Genomic DNA, 20,062 nt, shown 5'->3' with positions numbered 1-20,062 from the left:
CTAGCCAGTCTCAAATCTTACCTTTGAACTAATAAGGGATACTTATTTGAGATAATCTTGATCTCTTCCACTTCTTTCTCACCAGTATATAGTAAGAAATACTTCAAGTATTACTAAACAAAATAGCAAATATTTTATTTCATTGCATGATGCTGCCAATATGGATTAAATGTTCTACTAGCTAAAATAATGAAATTTCTTTTGAAGGGCTGATTTTTAAAATATTTTTTCAAATAAAAGTAGATAAAATATGTTTTGAATATTAATATAAGATTATATGTTTATTAGCCAAATTATTGTTGAAAGAAAAGGGTGATAAAGTCTATAGTTACTCAATTGACATGGTGGATTTTTTAAATTAATTGAGATAAAATTTACATGGTTTGAAATTGAACTGATCTAAGGAACTTAAATTCAAGTTCCTAAAATCCATGAGTTTGATCAATATATAAACCATGTAGCCTATCACCTTAATCAAGATATAGGACATTTCTATTACCCAGAAAGTTTCCTCACATCCCTTCTAGTCAATCATCCCTCCATAACAACCACTGTTCCTATTTCTATCACTAGAGAATAATTTGGCTGTTCATGAACTTTATGTAAATAGCATAATCTATACTAATAAAAGCATAATATGCTAATTAGAAAGAACGACCTTCCAGATGTCATTCCGGAGTCCTTCCGGACAAAGCCACAGTGGTGGAGGCCGAGGCAGACGTGGTTAGGGGTGAACAGGCTGGCAGAGGAGCAGTTAGGGGCGATCAGGCCAGCAGGGGAGCAGTTAGGGGCGATCAGGCAGGCAGGCAGAGGGGTAGGGGTGATCAGGCAGGCAGGCAGAGTGGTTAGGGGTGATCAGGCAGGCAGGCAGGCGAGTGGTTAGGAGCCAGTGGTCCCAGATTGCAAGAGGGATGTCCAAGGGGTCCCAGATTGGAGAGGGTGCAGGCCGGGCTGAGGGACTCCCCCCCCATGCATGAATTTCATGCCTGGGCCTATAGTATATATTCACCAACCCCTCTTTGTTTATAATCTTCCATGTTACTGTGTACATCACTAGTTCAGTTGTTTTTAGAGATGAGTGTTATTGCATTACAGCATTTTTCTATATTTGTTTGTCTATTCTATTGATTGGTATTTGGTTTGTTTCCAGTTTGGGTCTCCTGTAACTAAAGCTGCTATAAATATTCTTGCACAAATCTTTTGGTGGACATATGTTTTCATTTATCTTGGGTTTAGACCTTGGATTGAAATTGATGGATGACAAGGCAGGTGTATGTTTAACTTTATAATGGGTATGAAATTATATGTTACTGTAGTTTCGTTTGTATTTCCCTGGTGACTAATGAAGTTGGGCATTTTTACATGAGCCACTGGAGATTTGTCTGTCTCTTTTATTAAGTTTCTGTTCACATTTTTGACTATTTATATTTTCTTTTTATGTCATCTTTACTGATATATAATTCACGTACAATAAAATGCACCCATTTTAAGTACACAATTTGATGAGTTTTGACAAATGATTATATTTATGTAACCACCAACAATATCAGTACAAGAACATGTCCAATAACCTGTGTAGTCTATTCCTCACTCACCCATCTACCCACCAAGCAATCACGAATCTTTCTGTTATCCACCTTTTCAGTTCTGCTTGTTTTATTGGTTTCATATGTGAAATAATTCAATATATACTCTTTTTTATCTGATTTCTTTAATTCAGCATAATATTTTTGAGAAGAGTCCATGTCCTTGTGTGTATCCGTAGTTTTGTTCATTTTTATTGTGGATTAATATTCTATTGCATGAATATGTCATCACTTGTTTATTCATTTACCTGTTCATGTATACTTATGTTGTTTCCAGTTTTTCACTAAGAGTAAAAGCTAATATAAACATTTGTATATGTCTTTTTGTGAACTTATATTTCCACTTTTCTCACTTAATTATTTAGGGATAGAATACCTATGTTATCAGGCAGGTATAGATTTAACTTTTGAGAAACTGACAAGCATTTCTCCAGAGTGGTTGTAATATTCATACTCCCACCAGGCATGTATGGGAGTCCCAGTTTTTCCATATCCTCACTAATACTCGGGATTAGCAATCTTTTTAATTTTAGCCATTCTAGTGTATATATAATGGTATATCTGTAGTTTTAATTTGCATTTTCTAATGACTAACAAATAATGATGTTGAGTTTTAATTCATGAGTTTATTGATTATTCATACACTTTCTATTGTGAGTAACCTATTCAAAGCTTTTGCCCATTAAAAATAAACTAGGTTGCTTGATATATGACTATATATATGTTTATATACATACATATATATGTATATATGTATGTGTATATATATATATATATATGTATATATATATGATATAAATACTGCCTTTTAATTCTTAGTGGTGTATTTTAAAGAGCCTAAGTTTCTAATTTATATGAAGGAAATTTTTAAATTCTTTTTAAGTTTAGTGATTTTCATAGTTTGCCTAAGAAGACTTTACAAATATTAAAGTCATAAAGATATTCTCCTATGCTTTCTTCTAGAAGCTTTGTAGTTTTTATATTTATATAATTTTATATAGCTTTTATGTTTAGTTCTAGGATCTATGTTGAGTCAATATTTGTGTGCGGTGAAAGTAGAGGGTTGATATTAATTTTCCCCTTACATGTATCCACTTGTTTTGCCATCATTTTTTAAAAAGATTTTCCTCTCTCCATTGAATTGCCTTGGCATCTTTTTCAAAAATAAACTGACCATATATGTGACTTGACCATATATTTCTGGACTCTATTCTGTAACATGAATCTAATTATCTATCTTTATTGGCATTATTAAATTTTCAAAAGCCAGCTTATCTTGGCTTATAAGTAGTGAAACAAGTATTAAAAACAAATAGACTGCTTCCATGACTGCTTCCCAGTGGAACCATGCACAAGAGTTTGAATAAGGTTGGGCAAGTTTTTTTATTGCTGCTTATTTCTTAGTTTGTTAGTCCTCACCCAAAGATATTTTTTCCCATTGATTTTTTAGAGAGAGTGGAAGGGCAGGAGTGAGACGTGGAGAGAGAAACATCAATGTGAGAGAGACACACTGATTGGTTGCCTCCCACACATGCCCCTACGGAGGCCGGGGACTGAGCCTGCAACCGAGGTACGTGCTCTTGACCAGAATCGAACCTGCGACCCTTTAGTCTGTGGGCTGATGCTCTATCCACAGAGCCAAACTGACGAGGGCTGGGCAGTTTTTTCTTGCACGTTGTCCAAATTTTCCTCTAGGCCATACAGTAGTTTCCCCCTTCCAAGGAGGATACATTCAAAGTATCCCCTGCCTCCATTGGATGCCTGAAATCAAGAATGTTACCAAACCTTATATCTATATACTATGTTTTTCCTATCCATGCATAACTATGATAAACTTTAATTTATAGATTAGTCACAGTAAGAGATTAATCACAGTAAGAGAGTAACAATAATAACTAATAATAAAAAAGAGCAATTATAACAATATACTGCAATAAAAGTTATGTGAATGTGGTCTTGCTCTCAAAATATCTTATTGTACTCATCTTTTCACTTAAAGGAAGCATTTTATGGCTTCTCTTTTGGCATATCTGAATTGCCAGCATCAGTACTCTTGCACTTTTGGGCATTAAGTAAAATAGGGGTTATGTGGACACAAGCACTGACAGTAGAGTGGATAACCCAGACAGCTACTAAATGACTAATGGGTAGGGAGTGGAAACAGCATAGATATTCTGGACAAAGGCATGAATCACATCTGGGGTGGGACAGAGAGGAATGGTGTGAGAACGCTGCTTGCAGTGGCACATATTTAAAACTTATGAAATGTTTATTTCTGGAATTTTCCATTTCATATTTTCAGAACACAACTGATGGTGGTAACTGAAACCACAGAAAGTAAAACCTCAGATAAGGGGAGACTACTATAATTTGATTTTAAGTGATTCTATACTCAGCAAAAACCAGAAATATAAAGTGATAAATTTATTCAAGAATGATGATCCCAGAAAAAGAGATGTATTTTTTAAACCCATTTACATAGAACTGGAGGCCTGGTGCACAAAATTCATGCATGGGTAGGGTTAGGCCTGGCTGGTGATCAGGGCCAATCTGTGGGGCGATCAGCAGGGCAATTGGGGGCCTCCGTTGGCACCCGCCTTGGCCAGCCTGGTGCCACCTGCTCACCAGCCCTGTCCCCTGCCCCCTGCCGCCCCTGCCTCCGGTCACCTCCCTCTGTGGGGCAACTGGCGGGGCAATCAGGGACCCCCCGCTGGCACCCATCTTGGCTGGCCTAGGGCCTGCAGTCTGGGGGCAGCTCCTGCATTGAGCATTTGCCCCCTGATGGTAAGTGGGCATCATTGTGACTGGTTGTTCTACCAATTTTTCCGCCATTCAGTCAATTTGCATATTAGGCTTTTATTATATAGGATGTGACTTGAACTTAATTTTCTTTCATTCATTCATTCATTCATTCATGCATTCATTCATTTACTGAGTGTCTGCTATATGCCAGACATTGTTCTAGACAAGGAAGGAAGAAAAGAAAAAAATTTTTGGCTCATAATTTCTGCAAGGAAACATTATTTATTATCTCTATTCTATTGCTTATGTAACAATGTGTTTTTCACAATTACAGAGAAAAAAAATCTATGCCTGGTAAAATAAGCATCAGATTAAATGCTTTATGCATTACTATGAATTGAAAGAAAACTATTAATATTCAAATGTTTACTACAGAGAAACACTTCCTTAGGCTTTCCAAGTTTGCTATCACTATCACAAAATATCCACTTCTTTTGAGCCCAAGAATGTAAAGTATTATTTGTTTCCGTTGTATTTTTCAGTTTGCTTTAGAATTTTATATATTATTTTTAAGAAAAATTTGTTTGTAAATTGTACCTTATTAGGGATTTTTTTTCTTCTCTGTGTACATATCATTTAAATGAATGTTTAGTATTACTATTTTTTTAAAATTTCCCCAAAGTCTCTGGTGATTGAAACATTTTCAGGAATATGTCCAATTGTAAATGGTAAAGAATGTGAACAATTCCAAAACAACTTTCCTGAGGGAGCAGTGGTGATTCCTGTGGAGTCTTAAAAACAGAAGCATTTTATAAATATCACAGCATACAAGTATGTCAATAGCATACACTTATGCTGAGAGCAGCAGGGTGGGAAATGTAAACAAGTTGTCAATAGTTTAAGAGTGATGACAAACTGTAAGTAGAATGACCAGAGTGTAATATGCAGACAAGCATTTTTTTGAGAGAAGACTAACAGGAGGCTGATAGAATTTTATGTAAGCAAAACTTGGTAGGATTCTGTTTGCATTGAGTGCTATTTTATAAATTCACATTGATTAATAATTGATGTTTTGTTATCAGATGAAGTGGCGAGTCCTTATCCCTGCTGGGTGCTGGGGGTGGAGTTTTTATGATATCTTGAGAAAAAGAATTTTCTGTGACTCACATGGTAGAATGAGGGATTTTTTTTGTTTTAACGTGGGATTACATCTCTGTGTTTTCAAAGTCTCATTTCCCTTTGTCCAGTCATAGAAACAATATAGCTGGGGTTTCAGTAACGCTAAAATCAAAGCTAGTGTCCAGAGTTTCCTTGCCATGTTGGAGACAGGTCCAGTACACCATCAGGCTGGTTGTAGTCCAGTAGTCCATTGTGTACAAATGCAGGGGAGTGTGCCCCAAGCAACAAGAGTCCCCAAAATCCTCAATGCACAAGAGTGTAAATTGCTTTGTTCAGGGGATTAAATATTCCAAATATCTTCAGGCTTGCATTCTGGCCTCAGAATTATTTCTGGCCAATCATTTCTGTCCTCAAGTGTGATTGACAGCAAGCACCTTTGTTAGTCCCCTTTACTGGGCATGTGTCTGTCTTCCCTTTGTTGAACCCCTGGGGAATGTAAACTTATAGATTCCTGGCAAATGACATACCTATAAGACCTGGCCTTCCTTTTACTCCTTTCCTGTTATTAATTACTAGTTAATTACAACAGTATCAGTTTCACTGTTACAAGGGAGTCTCATTTATATGCTCTAATTAAGGAGTTGGGAAACTTTTCCGATAAATACTCGAATAATAAATAATTTAGGCCTTTGAGGCCATATACTCTTCAGTTGTAGGGCAAAAACAGTCAAAGACAAATATGTAAATGAATGTGTTTCAATAAAACCTTATTTACAAATAGAGACAGCTGGCCACATTTAGCCAGCAAGCTGTAGTTTGTTGATCCTCATTCTAATCTTCAAGGAGTTCTGATGAAGTATTTTCCAAAACCATACATTAACAGTTGAAGGCATGTGGCCTCGAAACTTCCTTTGAGTGTCTGGTACTTCCAAGGAGAATTAAGCTTTGAAAGTCATCTGCATTCAGAATGCACATGCTCAAGAGAGGCAACATACAGTATGAATAAGCTCCGCTCCAGAAAACCAAGGTCTCTGCTTCTGCTTTAGCTTTCTGCCTAGCCATACAGCACCCAGCGCATGTGTCTACCCAGTCATACAGCCACCTCTGGTGTGCCTGTTCTTAGAGGGTGGGGCATGGAGTGGGGGAGGGGAGCTCTGTGACACCAATGCTGGTTGCTCAGGGCTTGATAAGCAATCTTTGCCATGAGGGATGGGGCTTGAACCAGTACATAGTCCAGTGATGGGCAACCTTTTGAGCTTGGTGTGTCAAACTTTGCCAAAAAACTGAGCATAACTCGGGTAGTGTGTCACTTTGAGGAAAAAACATTATTTCACGATATTTATAGTTTAAATAACATAAATGTATAATTGTTATATATAATTGTATTTAATAAACCAAAAACTAAATATTTAACTTACCTGCTTAGTGACTTCTTTGTTCATCTGTCAGTCGTTTTCTTTTGTTGGTCTTGATATTATTTAGCTTGTGTGGGGTGCCGTGAACTAAGATAAGTGAGGGGGAGGGGGAATTCTTTAACTAACCTGCCTATTAGTGACTTTTTTGTTGCTGAATTTCATTGGCTAAATCTTCAATTGAAGGTTGGTATTTTGTACACTTCAGGCCCAAGCAAGCGCTACTAACTTCATCTGTCAATCTGTTTCTTTTGTTGGTTTTGATATTATTTAACGCTGAGAATAAGGCCTCACAAAAGTATGTAGAGGGAAAAATTGTGAGTAAAGCCATTGCTATATTTTTCAGGGTGCTAAAAGTGTCTGGTAGTCGGTTCCAGGCACTCCAAATTTCCTGTTCGTAGTGGCACTCCTCTTGATTCTCCAAGCGGCACCTTTCCAGATTCTCAAGCTTTGACCTCAAGTTGACAAACACCTGAGCCCAGATACTGTCTTGAAATTCTGCAAGTTGCATCTCCAAATCATCAATTTGCATCCATTGGAAACCATTTAATTCCAAACTACTGTAGACTACTACATCAGGATACTTAATTATTTTCATGGTCTGTTCTAGACTTCTAAATTGACTAAATCTATCACTAAACTGGTCAAGTAACGAGTCTAAAACATGCTGGTACTTCATATGCAAGAGTTCCATTTCATTTTGTACAGCTGCACTGGCCTTCTCAAAATACTTTGTTACTCGAGGAAAATACTTACAAGTTTTAGTTTCTACATCTCGCTTAAAAATTTTAACTTTACTTTCAAAAGCTTTTATGTATCCAAACATAACGTCAATACTTTTGCCAAAACCTTGTAACTTTAAGTTCAGTTCATTAATATGATCAGAGAGATCTGTAAAAAACATCAGGGTGTTGACCCACTTATCATCATTAAGCTGAGGAAAGTTTCCCAGATCCTTATCATCAAGAAATACCTTAATTTCTTCAAAGCACTCCACAAAGTGCTCAAGAACTTTGCCTCGGCTCAGCCATCTTACATTATTGTACATCAGCAGTCCACTGTAGGTGGAATCAACCTCCAGTAAAAGTGCTGAAAATTCTTGCTTGTGAAGGGGGCGAGCAGCTATTAAATTAACTATTTTTGTAACAACTGACATTAAGCCCTTTAAGTCGGTGAATCCTGCCTTGGCACATAAAGCCTCCTGATGGATAATACAATGAAAAGGCACAATCAGATGTCCAATAGCTTCTGTAAACAATTTGACAGATCTGACTTTTTTCCCCACCATATTTGGTGCCCCATCTGTTGTCACTGACACAACTTTAGAGATATCAATGCTTAGGTCACGAAATGTTTGTATAACAACCTTACATATTTTGCTTCCTAATTTACTTGTTGACACTGATACTAACTTTATCAACTCTTCTCTCATTGTGAGACCATCAGAATATCGACCAATAATGGCCAACTGAGCATGTGATGTGACATCAGTAGTTTCATCAAGAGAGATCGAAAAATATTTACACTTCCTTATGTCTCTCTTTAATTGATGTTGTACGTTTGTGTTCAGTCTCATTATTCGGTCTTTTATGATATTTCTACTGAGTAGTAACTCAGATATTCTCTTGATAAATGCATCTTTATTCTGCATATCGTGAAATAGAACTGGTGCACATCTTAGGAGAGTTTCTTTAATAAATTCTCCCTCACTGAGTGCTTTTCCATGCTGAGCTATAGAGTGAGCAATGCTCAAACTTGCAGATGTTAAATTTGTAGAGCCTTTCATAAATTTAAGGATGGAATTAGATTGGCTCTTATAAAGGTGTAGCCGCCTGGAAATGTATTCCTTCCTTTCATCCTCACTTTTTTCCAAGAGCTGGGAATGATTAGTTTCAAAGTGTCTATTTATATTCCACGTTCTGCTTACTACCGTTTCAGTACATAGAATGCAAAATGATCTGCCATTTTTTTCTATAAAGCCATACATCTCAGTCCATGTCTCTTGAAAGGGTCGGCCACTGCTACTACCACTTCCTTTACTTAACCTTAGTTTTTTTTATTTTTTGGGTTCTCCATCAGGGGGCAGTGACAGAAGATAGAATTATAGATCGCTTGTTAGGCCTGCAGGCAATTAGGGGTTAACTAGCCTAACTAACCACACAATGGTGCATATAACTGTCTTTTAGGAAAGGGCAGGGTTAATAAGCAGAAATAGGGGTTAATAAGGATGCACAACAGTAATAGTGATGAAATGGAGTCTGCACTATGGAGCAAGATGGTGTTCCTTATGCGAATTAAAATGGCTGCCGTTATTTCTAATGGCGGGAAACGGCACCCATAGCACACCACAAACCCTCGCCTCTCCCAGCCTCCGCCTCACTTATCTCAGTAATGATGGATTAGAAATCCATGACACCCCAGAACAGTAGATAATGGTTGCTGTGGTTAACTGTTATTTGATTACTGGTAATGGCAGGGCCCCCAGAGATGCGTCCCCCGCTGCGTTCTGCTGCTCCCTGCTCTGCCGGCGGAAGTGAGGGAAAAGATCCCAGCTTAACTGGAAGTCCCAGAACTAGACGCTCTGTGCCGGACTTCTGTTGTTTTGGCCTACAGACCTCCGGCACAGAGTGTCTAATAGGGGAGGATGAAACATTTGCAACTAGAGTCCTAACTCCAAGACTCTAGTCGCAAATGTTTCATCCTCAGGAGCAGCAAATGTTTCATCCTCGGCATGCGGCCGCCTGAGCGGCCGCGTGTCATCAGAAATGGCTACGCGTGTCAGTGCTGACACGCGTGTCATAGGTTCGCCATCACTGACATAGTCCTTAACTGGATTCTCATTTCTCTTGGGTTCGGTAGTTACACTTCTAAAGCTAGAATAGTAATCCCTTGAATTAGTATTGTAAGGGTTGAACAAGGACTAGAACAAATACCACAAAATTAGCTGTTAACTCTTCCTTTTCAAAAGTCCTTATATGTTCTTTACCTCTATTTAAATAATAAGCTTGATTTCTGATTAACAGTTTAATATAAAATCAAGCTAATCTCAGCTCATTGAGGCTCAGTACATTTTTTAGCACCTAGAATGTGCTTAGCACTGGGCTAGGTGCTGCATATATAACTATGTAGAGAGTAAACAAGCCCCAATGTCTTGGAGTTTACATTCAAATGGAGGAGACCAATACTACATGTGTAAAGAAACAAGACAAAAACATTCAGTAAGTGCTGTGAAGAAAATTAACAGTCACACCCAGCCAGTGTGGCTCAGTGGCTGAGCATTGATCCGTGAACCAAGAGGTCACTGGTTCAGTTCCAGGTCAGGGCACATGCCGGGGTTGTGGGCTCAGATCTCCAGTAGGTGATGTGTAGGAGGCAGCTGATCAATGATATTTCTCTATCATTAATATTTCTATCTCTTTATCCCTCTCCCTTCCTCTCTTTCTGAAATCAATAAAAACAGAAAGAAAAAGAAAATAGTCACTGAACCTAACTGTAACGATGGTGGTAGCAGTGGTACATGTGTGCATGTGTACGTGTATATATATCACTAGTAGCCCGTTTGCATGAAGATTCGTGCAATATACCTTCATTCACCTGGCTGCCTGCACCAGTTTTCTGCCGGCACCCGGGGATCCAGGCCTTGGCTGTGGCCACCGCCTTCTGCCTTCTTTCAGGGTCGGGGCTTGGCCCCCGAGCAGTGGCCTTGGGCTCGGCCGCACCCAGCGTCCCTGCTACCGATTGCAGGAGCCGACCCCCAGTGGTTTCCTGCGATCCATGCAGGCTCCCCGCTGGTGCCCAAAGCCGGGAAAGCCTCCGCCCGAGGCTTTCCCGGCCTTGGGCTCCACCACACCCCAACGTCCCTGCAACGGTTTCCTGGTGGGCGTGGTTGGTGGGTGTGGCTTGGGCGTAGCGAAGGTGCGGTCAATTTGCATATTTGTCTATTATAAGGTAAGATATGTGTCTCTGTGTGCATGATGTTTATCTACTTGTGCAATTATATGCATGTGTGTTTACATATGTGCACATGTGTCAGTGCACATGTGTTTGTGCATGTGCATGCATGTGTGTGTTTAAGAGACACAGAGAGAGAGAGAGACAGAGAGAAAGAGAGAAATTATTTGAGAAAGAGTAGCCAGGAAGGGTCTCTTTGAGTTGATGATATTTAAATAGAGGCCTGGAGGACAAAATGAGAAGGCTATGCAAAGAATGAGAGTAAGAGTCTAAGCAGTGGTAAGAGCATGTACAGAGCCCCTTTCCATTCCCTCCCCTGACCCACCCCAGAGTGAGTGTGAACTTGGCTTCTTTGAGGAACTGAAATGTGAACCTGAGAAAGCAGGGAGCAGACAGAGGGAGTAAAGGGGAGACCAAGGCAGAGGCTTAAGGAGGCCCCAGGTTACAGAGGGCTGTCATGGTCAGGAGTTTGGATTTGTTTTGAGAGTAGTGGGACAACTATGGAATACTTAGGGAAGGTTTAGGATTTGTTTTGTAATTTAAGTAGTTAAGTATGACTGCTCTGAAAAAAGATGGATTAGAGGTGGTAGAGATGGGAGTGGTTATTTATCACTGTGACTGAAATAGCATGTGAATGGCAAGGCAAAGCCATTCACCTGCCTTTCAGTTAAACCTAGGAGTGCAGGCAAAATATCTGGAAGGGGTCACTGGCCATGTCAGTGACAGATAACTGTCTCAGTGTGAATTGGTATAGTATCACAGAGGTTATACAGTATCAAAGGAGTAGAATGAAAACAGGAGTGCAAGAATATGGAAAAGGAGATGCATTAAGATGCAAAAGGCAGAAAGAAAAGATGAGAAAGTAAGCAGAAAGAAAGTATAAGAAATGACTAGAACAGGATAAGATATTTATTTTTCTGCCAAATAATTATAAGCAACATATAGGGGGGAAAGATGCTTAATCCTTCTTAGAGTGTCTACCAATCCCTTTTACCTTTTCTCCTGCTCTCTCCCCCACAACTCCCCCTCTCCATGCAAGCCCACAATGAGATCAAGAACCTCGTTGGAGAGCTGGGAAAAGGAAAACATCCTCAGGATCATCTCATCCTGGTTCACCTCCAGGATGACTTCTCCCAAGTCAAAGATATGGTCAGAGTTTATTTTTAATTAAAATTACTGAGAAATGAACAAAGAACAAAATGAGAAGTAGTGAGGATTGGAGATAAAAGAAACAAGCAATTGGAGAAAAACTCGGAATTCAATTTTCAGTGAGATTTATAGCCAGCAATTGTCCTTATTAGTACCATCTGATCTGGTTATAATCCAGCATGTCATTGCCAAGTGAGTGTTCGATGGACCAGCATCCTGGCATTGATTCATTGCTAAGTGAAGATTGTGACAATGACTCTCAATATGTTCTCTTGACCTAGAAGGAACACGGAGAGCGATGTGTAGAGGGATACGTGTGTGTGTGTGTACATGCATATGTGTATGTATTTGTGTGTGAGCAATTGGAAGCAGAGTGTTAAATGAAGTAATAATAAATATAACTAATAAAATTCCAGCTTCTTGCTAAGTAACTATACATACTCATTGAGAGGATGGAAACACATATCTTTAATTTGTGAAAAACTGTATTATTATAGCTCATTCTAAAATCAAGAATGTGTAATAAGAAATTAGCATTTACATTATTACTTGAATCAGTCCATGGCGTTTCCTCTCAAAAATACCACATGATCATGCAACATTAAAATAGATAGATCTTGGATTGCTTTACCTGCTCAGTTCCAAGTGAATTGTCTTATATATGAAACACATGACAATTCAATCCATAAAAATTAAAACCACACTTTCCTTTTCAGTTAGCCTATTTCCTATGTTAAGTGAATCAAGTGAAGTTTAATTACTTTAACTATTGGGTTATTTATGGGTGATAAAAAGTTTCCAAATGAAGTTTTCAACAGAGGCTCTCAGGAAATGTTCATTAATAAGTAGCACAGGAATACTGTTCTAAGTCAGATCACTTAAATAAACACAATCTATTGCTTGCCTAAATAAAATAAGTCCTGTTGTGATTCACCAACAACTTAATAATCTTTCAATGTAACTGAAACTTTTTCAATGTTATGTTGTGACTGGAATGTAACAGTTAATCAAAAAGGATCAAGATTTGTCACCTAAAATTGTGCCATTCTTCCCTATGATATTTATAGGACAGACCCATTTTGAAATAGATTCCTTAATGTCTTGAGATATTTCAGACCCATTCTATATATGCTTTCATGTAATCATCTACACTAATAAAAGTGACGCCCACCTGCGTGACGCCCACCAGCCAATCAGGAGTGAGTATGCAAATTAACCCAACAAAGATGGCAGGTTAATTTGCATAAGCAGGCACCAAGTGGCAGGGGATGGGGTGAGCGGCCAGAGGCGGCTAGGGGCAGGGCAGGACACCTGCGTCGTCGACATAGCGTCAATGCAGGTGTTCCACACCGCCCCAGCCGCTCCAGGCCTCTGTGCAGTGTGGGAAGGCAGAAAGATGGCTCCAGTCCAGAGCAAAGGCAGTGCCGGCAGCCAGGGGAAGGAAGGCTCATTCTTACACGAATCTTCGTGCATTGGGCCTCTAGTGGTATTATAATATCCTGGTATTTGAAAAATGAGAAAACTAGAAAAACTATGAATAAATAAATGAAAACCAGATCACAATACTTCAGTGGAAGCCTGAGAAGACAACTGTGAAGAAAGAATGGCAAATAAAAAAAAGCAAAGCACTTGAAGAATGTCCAAAGTCCACTGAAAGCAAATGAGGACTTATTAAGCACATTTTATCTGCACCTTCCCACTCTGGCATCCATGGTAATGAAAATAGTTCTCAAGATATAGAAGGAGGAAAAACCTTTCTAGTCAGCTTGCGAGTTCTTTGCCATGCTTGTCTTTTAGCAGAGTAGCCTTTGTAGATGGCACTTCTGGGCTTGAAAGGGCAGGAAAGGTGAAGGAGGAGAATGAAAGGAAGAGGGTATGCTCATTAGACTATTGTTGGTATCCCATGCACTGAGACTGATGGAACTCTCAGAGCTGGGCCACCCACAAACCATCACTCAAAACCTACACAAGAAAAGAGCTCTACTAGACCCTAGGATTGGTCCACTCATTCTGTATGAAGATGGGAGAATGCCATCATTTAAATAATGCCATAGTAGCAGTGTAGTAATTGCATCTATGCGGGAAAGGCCAAGAACATCACTGAAGCATTGATACTGTTGAGACTCTGATGGATTTTTTTCCCAAAAATTGACTTCTTACTTTGATTAAAAAAAAAAAAAGATAGGTCTCTATTTCTTTAAGTGACTGGAGTAGGATTGTCTTTATTTGCAGTGACAGAATTCTAACATATGCATAACTGAAGTAAACATATTGTAATAATTAGCCTGTTAACTCATGGGTGGAAGGATTGGGTTATTTGGAAATACTTCCAATGAATAATGTGGTGGTAATGATGGGAATGCAAAAGTTGTGTCACAAAATATCTGTTTTGGGCTCCACTGCCAGAGGCAATATTCTGGACCTAATGGATTAATAAATAAATCTAGTTCTGGGCAGGCCTTCTTACTGGACGCAATGTTATTTGACAGTGGGACATTTATTATAAGGATACATGTGCATGGAAACACAAGGGAATCTCACAACCAGGCCTCAGGGTACACAAGAACTACATGTTCCAGGGGAATTTCTAGCCAAAGAGTTGAGTAGACTCTGTTTTCTGTTTCAGACACCAACATAATTAATAAGTAATTTTTCGTGAAAGTTTCAGAATTCTAGAGAAAAGTCAAAAAAGCTTCTCAATGATATTCTTTTTATTTCTGCTGAATAGAGTGTTAATCAGGTATCACCCCATTGGCTTTTCAGCTCTATGCTCATCAGGTCTCTTTCTTGAATTGTTTCAAAAGTCTGAGCAGAACTAGTGACCTAACACTGCTTTTTTTTTTTTTTAAGAGAAGTGGAGAAAGAGGCCTGTCCACAGCCAAGCTCCGCGAACCTGACCTGGTCACTGTTTTTCCACCTGTGAGGTGACCTGCTTCCTCTTTTATACCTGATATGATTGAAAGTGATAATGTCTGAATATAATTTTTCATTTCTTATTTGGGTCATTGTGACAAAGACTTCTGTTTTCTAACAGGAATATCAGAATGAACCAGGAGCACAGATATTCTCTAGACATAGGGAAAGATATGAAGACTAAAGGACATCACATATCTTTTGTACCCAACTAGCAGTGGCAGCCTCATGGACTTTCACCTGAGTGTCCCATTAGCCTGTTGCCAGGCTCTACTCAGTTTCACCCACAGTCACTTCCTCTCCCTCTAGTCTGTCTTCTGCTTATGCATAATTTATTTGCCACGATATTTCATGCTGCTGCTCAACTTCACCACTCTTTCTCAGTGTCCTCTCTTTTTAGCAACCACTGCTAACAATTATCCTTCCCAAGAGAGGAATATGATTGGACCAGTTCATCTTTTCATGTCAGGACATGTCAGAGACTGCTGGGGAGTCTATGGGTTGGCAGCCTTTTGTCCAGCCAATGCCCAGCTCTGTTCCAATCAGCTCAGATTAGGGATGGGGAATTAAGTAACATGTTTTGTGCTGATTAGATTTGATCATTTTAGATTTTTTTCTCATATTTCTCATAACTTTTAAGTATTGCTTTTTTTTTTTTAGGATTGCATGTTAGAATGTTGTTGTTGTTTTTAAATGAAATGTGACTTGAGTTAGTTGAATGAAAACTTTGGGATTCCTCAGAATATTTTAGCAAATGAGAATTATTTCAAAATTCTATAGTCTCCTAACTACATTTCCAGTTGTTTATGAAAGTATGGGAGTGTAAAGCCATATATAACAATTATGACATCATACTTATTACCTACCACAGAGTGTGCTAAAGCATGTTTTCTTTCTTTTAATCCTTAAAATAATCCTGTAAGATAAGTATTATCATCCCATAAATATAAAATGAAAGCAAGGCACAGGAAAGTTATGCTATATCACAAGATTTCACAACCAAAAGGCACTTTGGAGTGAGGGTTTGAACTTGGTCTGAGTTTATAGGAGGGGTATGCTTAATTCCTCGCTATAAGCCACTTTTTCTGCTTTTCTTAGCAAATAAGACCTTACCACTGCATTTCATAGTTTGCTTGAACTTGGACTTTTCCCCCAGATGTGGTAGTATCAAAACTAAGATCTGAAAAACCTGATCCATGCCACACAGAAAGGGGAATGGGAATTGATTTAGTATCCAAAGAGAAGATGCTATTAGAAATACATTTTTTTTTATTCTTTAAGCTTTATCTAAATGAAGCAACTTTCTACAGCAGAAATTCACTTTCTGGTCCAGAAGTATTTGTCAAGATTTTTAATCAAAATATTTAGACATATGTCAGCTACTAGTAATGTAAGATGGGACATGGAGGCAACTGTTTGTACCAACATTAAACAGAATTTCAGAATTGGAAGAAACATACAAGTCTGGCTCTGTATAATACACATAGTCTCATGAAGTTAGGTACAAATTACATTTTGTAAATCAGAGTGATCTGGTTTTCTATTAAAAGTTTGCTTTTAGAGGAAATTCTACAATGGATCCTTTTTAGGGGACTTAGGGAACTTCTTTTGTGTAGTCATTAAATGTTAAATGTTGATATTCTCCAGATTTCGTTACTCAAGATCTTTTTTCAATTATATGTGTGTTATAGGAAAATCCATAAGGATTCCTCATTTCCTGTAGGGTAATCAAAATTCCTGAGATTAGCTATAATACTTTTCATACTAGTAATTGGTTTTCAATTTACCTTCCAAGTTACTTATATCAGTTATTCCCCATTCTTTTTTCTCTCTCATTCAACCACATCTGACTACCCATACACACACACACACAGACACACAGACACACACACACACACACACACACAAGTATGCATACACCACTCAAATCTATCTACAAACTCATTTACACAGTCACACCTACACATTCACATCCCTACATACTCATACTATCTACTCACACCTATCCACATACACTGTTTTCCATAGTAGATGTATTAATTTACAATCTCACCAACAGTGCAGAGGGTTCCATTTTCTCCACATTCTTGACAATACTTAGTTTGTTGATTTACTGATGATAGCCATTCTCATAGGTCTGAGGTGATATCTCATTGTGGTTTTAATTTGCATTTCCCTGATGATTAGTGATGTTAAGCATCTTTTCATATGTCTGTTGATTATCTGTATGTCCCCTTGGGAGAAATGTCTATTTAGGTCTTTTGCCGATGTTTTAACTTGATTCCTTTAATTGTATGAGTTCTTTATATGTTTTGGGTGTTAACCATTTATTGGATGTATCATTGGCATACATCCTCTCCCATTCAGTAGGTTGTACTTTCATTTTTTTGATGGTTTCCTTTGCTGTTTAAAACTTTGTAGTTGGACATAGTCCCATTTGTTTATTTTTTTCTTTTGTTTCCCTTGCTCAAGGAGCTATATCAGAAAAAGATATTGCTAAGAGCTGTGTCAAAGAATTTAATGCAAAAGCAAGTAATTATTAATGCATGCAACAACTTGGATAACTCTCCAAAAAATTATGCTGAGAGGGAAAAGCCAGTCCCAAAAGCTTACATACTATGTAATTCCATTTACATAACATTTTAAAAATTCTTTATTGTTAAAAGTATTACACATGTCCTCTTTTTCCCCCATTGACCCCTTCTAGCCCACCCCACCCCAGGCCTTCACCACCCTATTGTCTGTGTCCATAGATTATGGATATATGCATACAAGTTCCTTGGTTTATCACTTCCCACCTACCCACCCTCCCACATCATTTTGAAATTTAAAAAATTAGAAGTGGAGGACAGATTAGCGATTTCTGGGAGTAAGAGATGGGGACATTGAGACTGCAGTGGGAAAAGGAGGTGGGTATAAAATGACAAAACAGGAGATGCTTGTGATGTTGGAACTGTTCATTATCTTGACTATAGTGGTGGGCATGTACACAAGTGACAAAATTGTATAGAGCTTAATATATACACACTCATGAGTATAGGTAAAAGTGGGTTATTTCAATATCAATATTCTGGTTGAGATATTATACTATAATTTTCAAAATGCTACCATTGGGGGAAACTTGGCAAGTGTACAAAGGATCTCTATTATTTCTTTGAACTGCATGTGAATCTATAATTATCTCAATAAAAATTACAATTAAAATACAATTATAATGTCATCATCAGACCTAAAAAATGAAGATTAATTATTAATATCTGGGTGTCAAGATCCATTTTAAAGGATCATGCTGTGATAAAACCAGAAGGGAAGAAATGCACCTATGAAAATGTAAACATCTACAATTAGATCCAAATAGTCAATTGCACCAGTGCAGACTAAGGGTGACCTGGCTCAGCAACAGATTATATGACCTCCACTGAGATCTGGAGACACAGGGATAAGCAGACCAACCATTCACCAAAGCTTTAAGCGACACACTCGGAGGCTCAATTACTGAATAGGTGTTTTTTTTTCTTCTTTTTTAAAATATATTTTTATTGATTTCAGAGAGGAAGGGAGAGAGAGAGAGAGAGATAGAAATATATCTATATTTATAAAAAGGTAGTGACCATAACGACCGAAGGTTCGACCCAACACTGGAAGTCAGTCCTGCAGTCAGTGCTGGGTTGCCGTGGTGACCCAGCACTGACTGCCGCTGCTGCAGGTGCGGCGACCCAGCACTGACTGCTGAGGGGGCTACACATCAGGCCCGGAGAGAGGCCTGGAGAGAGAAGCAGGGTCTGATCCGTAGCCTCTGTAGCAGCTGTTGATCAGCCCTTGACTCTCTCTTTCTCTCCAAGCCTGGCCAGAAGCACACCTCTCTTTCTCTCTGGGCCTCCGTGGGGGCTGCTGATCAGGCCCAGAGATAGGCCCAGAGATGCTGACTGGCATAGAAACCAACCAATCAGAACCAAATCTGGGTGAACTGCGAGGAGCCAATGGCTGCCTAGGAGGTGGAGCTTTTGACGCTGACTGGCATAGAAACTGACTAATCAGAACCTAATCTGGGTGAACTGCGAAGGCAGAGCCTAAGGTGGGGGCTGAGGAGGGGTTTTAAGGCAGTTGGGGGCTAGATCAGGCTGGCAAGGGAGGGCCATTGGGGGCAAGATCAGGCCAGCAGGGCAGGACAGTTGGGGGCAATCAAGAAGGCAGGCAGAGGCAGTTAGGGGCAATGAGGCAGGTAGGCAGGTGAGCGGTTAGGAGCCAGCAGTCACAGATTGTGAGAGGGATGTCTGGCAGTTGGACATCCCCCAAGGGGTCCCCAATTGGAGAGGGTGCAGGCTGGGCTGAGGGAACCTCTCCCCCACTCCCGTGCACAAATTTCATGCACCAGGCCACTTTTATATAATAAAAGCCTAAGCGACTGTTAAGGTGGAATGACCAAAATGACCGGTCACTATGATGTGCACTGACCACCAGGGGGCAGATGCTTAACGCAGGAGCTGCCCCCTGGTGGTCAGTGCACTCCGACAGGGGGAGCGCTGCTCAGCCAGAAGCTGGCTCACAGCTGGCTAGAGTCGTGGCGGCAGTACTAAAAAGCAGCGGCAGCAGCACTAAGGAGCAGCAAGCCAAGCAGTAAGGAGCAGCAAGCAGGTGGGCAGTAAGGAGTGAGGGGTCCTGGACTGCGAGAGGGTGCAGGTTGGGCTGAGGGACCTCCCCACCAAGTGCACGAATTTCGTGTACCAGGCCTTTAGTCAATGATAAGAGAGAATCATTGACTGGCTGTCTCCTGCACTGCACACCCCTACCAGGGTTCAAATCAGGACTTCCTGGTTCATAGGTCAATGCTCAACCACTGAGCCATGCCAACCAGGCTACTGAGTAGATCTTTCTTTGACAGGTAGCACACAGGCAGGAAAACAGCAAGGGATGTCCCATGTTTGGGGTGACTACATTATGTTAATGCAATAATTTTTCCTTTGACTCTCTTCTACCTAGAGAGAAGTTCTAAATATGACTCAATTATGGACAAAATAGTCTCTCCCCTGTATTAAATGAAGCCTATTTCTTCTTTCTAGTCAACATCACTAATATTATGCTATTTGTATAGTATATTCCAAATTTCATTTTTCTTTGCTTATTTAGTGCAATGAGATGACTAACCAGTAATGACCATGAACTATTGATGCCATTTAGTGGGGTTATACA

The 20,062-nt window shown here is 39.3% G+C and overlaps 1 protein-coding gene across 1 annotated transcript in view; it reads left to right on the top strand.

Annotated features, from left to right (window-relative positions):
• Positions 1-20,062, top strand: part of LOC103285927 (zinc finger protein 474) — a 57,622-nt gene that overhangs the window by 146 nt on the left and 37,414 nt on the right. The window contains 1 exon segment of the mRNA XM_028145129.2: positions 14,810-14,883. The gene's annotated coding sequence lies outside the window, so the exon portion shown is untranslated.

This window comes from Eptesicus fuscus, chromosome 4 (assembly GCF_027574615.1).
Source record: "Eptesicus fuscus isolate TK198812 chromosome 4, DD_ASM_mEF_20220401, whole genome shotgun sequence".
Taxonomy (NCBI): Eukaryota; Metazoa; Chordata; class Mammalia; order Chiroptera; family Vespertilionidae; genus Eptesicus; species Eptesicus fuscus.
The sequence above is the reverse complement of the archived record's forward strand: the minus strand, read 5'-3'. Positions and strand labels throughout refer to the sequence as shown.